Genomic DNA, 6,710 nt, shown 5'->3' with positions numbered 1-6,710 from the left:
GAGGAGAGATTACAACTGACAAAATGGAAATACAAAGGATTTTTTATGAACAATTATATGCCAACAAATAGGACAATCTAAAAGAAATAAATACATTTCTAGAAATATACAACCTTTCATGACTAAGGCAGGAAGAAACAGAAACTTCTCAGCAAAATACTAGCAAACCCAATTCAACAATATATACATTAAAAAGATTGTACACCATGATCAAGTGGGATTGATACCAGGATGCAGGGATGGTTCAATATCAAAATAATTAATGAGATTCATCACATCAACAAAACCAAGGATGAAAATTTTTTGAAAATCTCAATGGATGCAGAAAAAGCATTTTACAAAATTCCATATCCATTAAAAATTCCATATCCATGATTTAAAAAAAAAAACTCTCAGCATTAATCAGTGATACTTCCAATACATTGCTACCCCCCATAAATTTAATTAAAAAAAAAAAACTTTCAACAAAGTGGCTATAAAAAGAACTTACCTCAACACGATAAAAGCTATATATGACAAGCCCTCACATAACATGGGTGAAAAACTGAAATATTTTCCTCTAAAATCAGGAACAAGACAAAGATGCCCACTCTCTCCACCATTATTCAAGATAGTATTGGAAGTCCTAGCCACAGAAATAGAGAAGAAAAGGAAGTAAAAATCATCCAAATTGGAAAAAAAGAAGTGAAACTGTCATAATTGAAGATAACATGATATTAGATATAGAAAATCCTAAAGAATCCACCAAAAAAAAAACACTAATAGAATTAATAAATTAATTCAATAAAGTATCAGAATACAAAAATATGCAGAAATCAGTCACATTTCTATACACTAATGACAAATGAACAGGAGGAGAAATTAAGAAAACAATCCCATTTACAATTGCATCAAAAAGAATAAAATACTTAGGAACAAATTTAACCAAGAAAGTGACAGACCTATCCTCTGAAAACTATGACACTGAAGAATAAAATTGAAAAGCACACAAATAAATGGAAGGATATACTGTGTTCACGGATTGGCAGGATTACTATCATTAAAATGACCATATTACCCGAAGCAATCTACAGATTCAGTGCAATACCTTTCAAAATACCTATGGTATTCTTCTCAGGACTAGAACAAATAATCCTAAAATTTACGTGGAATCACAAAAGACCATGAATATCCAAAATAATATTAAGAAACAAAAACAAGTTAGAGGTATTATGCTCCCTGATTTCAAACTATACTATAAGGCTATAATAATCAAAACAATATGGTACTGGCATAAAAACAGACACACAGATAAATGGAACAGACTAGAAAGCCAAGAAATAAACCCTCGATTATATGGTCAATTGATCTATGACAAAGGAGACAAGAACATACAATGGAGAAATGGCAGTCTCTTCAATAAGTGGTGTTGGGAAAACTGGACAGGTACATGCAAAATAATAAAATTAGACTACTTGCTTACACCATATACAAAAACATATTCAAAATGGATTAAAGACTTAAATGTAAGACCTGAAACCATAAAACTGTTAGATGAAAAACATAGATACTAAACTATTTGACATCAGTCTTAGCAATATCTTTTTGGATATGTCCCCTTAAGCAAGGGAAACAAAAGCAAAAACAAACAAATGGGTTTCATCAAACTAAGAAGCTTCTACACAACAAAGGAAACCATCAACAAAATGAAAAGACAACCAACTGAAAGGGAGGATATATTTACAAAATATATATCTGATAAGGGGTTGATTAAAAAATACATAAGGAACTCAATAACAAAAAAATAAACAATCCAATCAAAAAATGGGCAGAGGACTTATAGAGACATTTCTGCAAAGAAGACATACAAATGGCCAACAGACATATGAAAAGATGTTCTCACCATCCCTAATCATAAGGGAAATGCAATTCAAAACCGCAAGATAACACCTCACACCATTCAGAATGGCTACTATCAAAAAGCCAACAAATAAACAAGTGTTGGTGAAGATGTGGAGAAAAATGAACCCTTATGCACTGCTGATGGGACTGCAAATTGGTCAGGCACTATGGAAAACAGTACAGAGATTCCTCAAAAAACTGAAATTAGATCTACCATGTAACCCAGCAATCCCACTTCTGGGTATTTATCCGAAGAAAATGAAAACACTAATTTGAAAAGATACATGGATCCCTATGTTCATTGCAGCGTTTTCACAACAGCCACAACATGGAAGCAACCGAGGTATCCATCGATAGATGAATGGGTAAAGAAGAAAATAAACATAGAGAAAAAAATACCATTTGCAACTAAATTAGAATAATGTATCTAGGCAAGAGGATGCTAAAAATGTTACGAGAAATATTTATGGGGAATTTTACAACTGGTAACTCAGTCAACATCACAAAGTGAAGCAGCCAAACATTGTGTGTGTCCTGACAGATGCCCAGCAACACAAGCTCTTGCCAAAATTTAAAATGAATGGAATCAAGGTCCCAGATCTAATTAACCAGTTTACAGGAAATGCGAGAGAGATAGAGAAACATGTTAAACAACATCAAATAAAGTTCAGAAAGAGGAAATTCTAGAGGACAAAATTACATAGTTTTCTCAACAAATAATTGGCATAGAAAGAAACTGGGAATGTGAAAATGTAGACTAAGTGATACGTAAGAGGCCTATAAACAAATGTCTTCTTTGTGAGAACTTTAGATTTTTACTCAAGCAACCTATAGAAAAAAAATATTTTTGAGACAACTGGGAACATTTTAACATGAACTGAGTGTCAGATAATACTATATAACATAGTTCTTGCTGGTTAGAGTTACATACTGGTTTAAAGAATATTATTTCTGGAATCTCTTTTAAATACTCCAGGACAAAAATGGGGGGAAATTTTTGTAGATAAAACAAGACAGAAAAAAATTTGGTAATTGTTTGTTTTAAGCAAAGAGATAGGGTACATGAAAGTTCATTATGGTATTCTCTCTACTTTTAGGTATATTTAATATTTTTGCAATAAGTTCAATGATTAGAAAATAGTGTTTTTTATGAACTAAAACAATATTCAAGACAGTTTGGAAAGGGAGAAGTGAAGACAGAAAAATCAGTTAGATGGTTATTAGTGTATGAGGTAATAAAGGCGAGACAATAATAGAAGAGTTAGAGCAAAGAACAATATGAGGTGTTTCGGAGGCTAAATCAATATGACATTTTGAATGGAATGTAGAGAAAGGAAAATGTCAAAGATGATACCAAGTTAAGTTTAGGTGGCTGGGTGAATAATGCCATTAATAAATATAGGTGTTGAGTGAGGTATTAAGAATAATACTAACTGTTAACATCTCCTTTTCTCAACTCCACCAGGCTCTCTGAAAGGAAACATTCTTGGTGATCCCATAAAGGGAAGGGATTGAGAGGAATGTCAATTAGGAAAGCAGAAATTGGGAACAGGACTGCAATATTGAGCTTTCTGCGGTAAAAAAGACTATATGGGGCAGAATGGCAAAGACCAGGTCCCACTTGCATACACAGCCTTTCATGGAGGAATGGTTGCATATTGCTGAGTCATCAGCCTGTAGGGAGGACTTCTGTGAGGGATCAGGGCCCACCAGGAACAGCGTGACCCAGTAGTTACGTCCTGGGGACAGTGCTCAACAACAACATGGAATCACCAGCGGAGCATGATAAAAATGATGACAGCCAGAGGCTAAGGAATTCCAAATTTTGGCACCCAGAGCATGCAATTCTTAAATGATTATGGAAGAAGAAGAGGGCGCTCCAATAATGGCTGAGGTTAAGTCTTCTACCACATAGACAGGTGGAGCTCAGAGCAGATTTCATCTGATTTAGAGAAATAAGTATGACACAAAGTCAGTGCTCATCAAATATTTCATGCGCCCCCTCCAATCCCCAGCCTCCCTTGTTGGAGCGAGGTGACCAGTTATGGGTAATGAACTATGAATGGAAGTGACATGTGGTTCTCCATACCCCTCCCAAGGCAATAGCCTTTAATACTGTTTGTTCCAGATGGAGTTGTGACAGGAAAGTCGAGGGTCACCTGGCCCAGATCAAATTTCACAAGGGTGAAAAATAAACCTTTCTTGTGTTAACTCATTGAGATAATGGGGTTTTACTACCGCGTTTCCCCGAAAATAAGACCTAGCTGGACAATCAGCTCTAATGCATCTTTTGGAGCAAAAATTAATATAAGACCCAGTCTTATTTTACTATAAGACCAGGTATGATATGATATGATATGATAGCATATGATATCATATGATATGATATGATATAATACCAGGTCTATAATATAATATAATATAATACCCAGCCTAATATTATAAAATAAGACCTGGTATTATATTGTATTATACTATATTATAGTATAATATTGTATTATACTATATAATATATTATACTATAATATATTGTATTATAGTATAATACAATATAATACTATATTATAGTATAATACAATATAATACCAGGTCTTATTTTATAATATAATATGATACGATATGGTATGATATGATATGATATGTATGATATGATACGATATAATATGATGTAATATGATATAAATATAATATAATACCAGGTCTTATATTAATTTTTGCTCCAAAAGACACATTAGAGCTGATTGTCTGACTAGGTCTTATTTTCAGGGAAACACAGTATTACACCAGTTATCATTAACTACTCTGACTAGCGTAGAAGTAAATTTGATTATGTCATATGTCCTAGCTAGTAAAATGTATAACCAGTACTTGTTACACTCCTCTACTCAGTGCAGTGCTACATAAGGAAATGAGCTGCTTTGAAGGAAAATACAAAGTGCAATTATTAAAGGTGGGAAATTTATATCTAGAGTTTAAGAGAAATAGAAAATAATGAATCATATGCACAGAAGACATTGAAATCATGGAAATGTTTGGCACCTCTAAGGGAGAGAGTGAAAATAGGAGGTAAAGGACAGGAATGGAAGACAAGGGAGGCATGTGACTTCCAAGTGAATCCCTGGCATAGAAATCCCAGTCTGGGGAAAGTGAACAGAGGTGTGAGAGGTTTTCACGTACTGATGTGGGCCCCTGACAGGTCATATGGAGGAGAGCCACCCTACTGAAGTTCATGTGTTACTGCAGCCTCCCCTGTTGCAGTTGCTGCTACTGCACTTTCTGGCTGCAGCAACACATTTCCTCAGCTGTTATCCAGGGATGAGGAAGTAATCATCAAAATGATTGGGTGCTGAACCACTCTACGCTGCTGGATCATTACTAGCAAAATGGATGTGTCACATGCTGCTGCCTCTCTCCCTCTTAATTCAGTTCCAAACTCAGGCCACACATCTGTGCATTTCACTGGATGAATTTAATCAACTTCTGTGATGGTAGCTGCAAGGGGGTCTGGGAAATGTAGTTCCAGAGTTTGAAACCGATTAAAGGTAAATAGGGGATTTCTAGGGTGACTAAGCAATCCACTCAGGACTGTTCTTTCTTACAATTGGGAGATACCATGTAGAAGTCACAGAATGCCCAGAGAACTGGCCTGCCAGCATCTGTCCCTTCCAGTGGTAATGACTATGAATCGCACTGTTTATATTAGCCGTCCAGTGCCTTTTAAAAATTCCTGTCATGACATTTATCAGGCTTTTAAGTCTGAATATTCAGTGGCCTGTAATTCCATTGTCAGGAGACCATGTGTGATACAGAAGATGTTTGGAAAGTGGCATTTTATAACCATCATCCTCACTGAATTCATTAGTCAATTTATTAAAAGAGCTCCAGAAAGCACATGTAGAATGAGGCTTCAAATGTGCCATTTCATAGCATCTACCCATTTGTAGGAGTTCTACTTTCCTTTTCTAAAGAAAATGTCAAAACTTTCCAGTTAACCTTGGTAGAGAGCCCCCAGTCAGTGTGCAGAAGAATACTTCCTTACTGAGCACCCACCATGGACCGTACTGTGTTCAGGGTGCTAATGATCCAATAGTGATCAAAATAATAGTTGCTGAAAAATGGGTTCTTGGTGTACGCTGCAGGAAAGAATACAAGGCCGCACCAAATAAGCCAAGCAAGTAGTGGATTTATTAAAGAAGCACAGTACACTCTCAAGAAGGTGAGAGCGGGCAGGCCTGGAGAAGAGCAGCTGCCCGGAAGAACAAAGAGGCTTAGGAATTGATTACTTCTAAAATGAGGGTGTGAAATATTCAAGACTGACAGGTGGCCGTATAGGCATTCCTAGGCGGGTTGTTGCTGACCACTCCTTACTGTCAGGAAGAGGGATTATTGTGCTTATTTGGCTCTTGTCGGAACTGTCATGGCGGCACAGGGGGTAGAGATTTTCCCTAACCGCAATGCTAATAATATAACCCATTACAATTAGCTCAAGTTCACCTTGTGGGCAAGATGGTGTCCTGGATCTGTTCTCAGTCGCCAAAATCTACTTCTGGCTGGTCTGGAAGCTGCACTTTTTCTTAAGGATGATCTCATCTCCTCCCTCCTTTGTCTCCCTTTACCTCCTCCTTCCCTTCCTCCTCTCTCCCCATGGCCCTGTTCTTTCTGCCTATGGTAACATAGCAACCTGGTTTATAAGGTGCTTTCCGTCTGGAGCCTTTATACCATAAAAGGCCCTCTAGTATATTCATTTTTTTTCAAATTCATTCAATTTGCTACTTTGATAAAGCAAATGGATGTAGTTAAGGAAGATATCCAAAAAATAATCTCTTATT

The sequence above is a fragment of the Rhinolophus ferrumequinum genome, chromosome 4 (assembly GCF_004115265.2).
Source record: "Rhinolophus ferrumequinum isolate MPI-CBG mRhiFer1 chromosome 4, mRhiFer1_v1.p, whole genome shotgun sequence".
Classification (NCBI taxonomy): domain Eukaryota; kingdom Metazoa; phylum Chordata; class Mammalia; order Chiroptera; family Rhinolophidae; genus Rhinolophus; species Rhinolophus ferrumequinum.
This window is presented reverse-complemented; position numbering follows the sequence as displayed.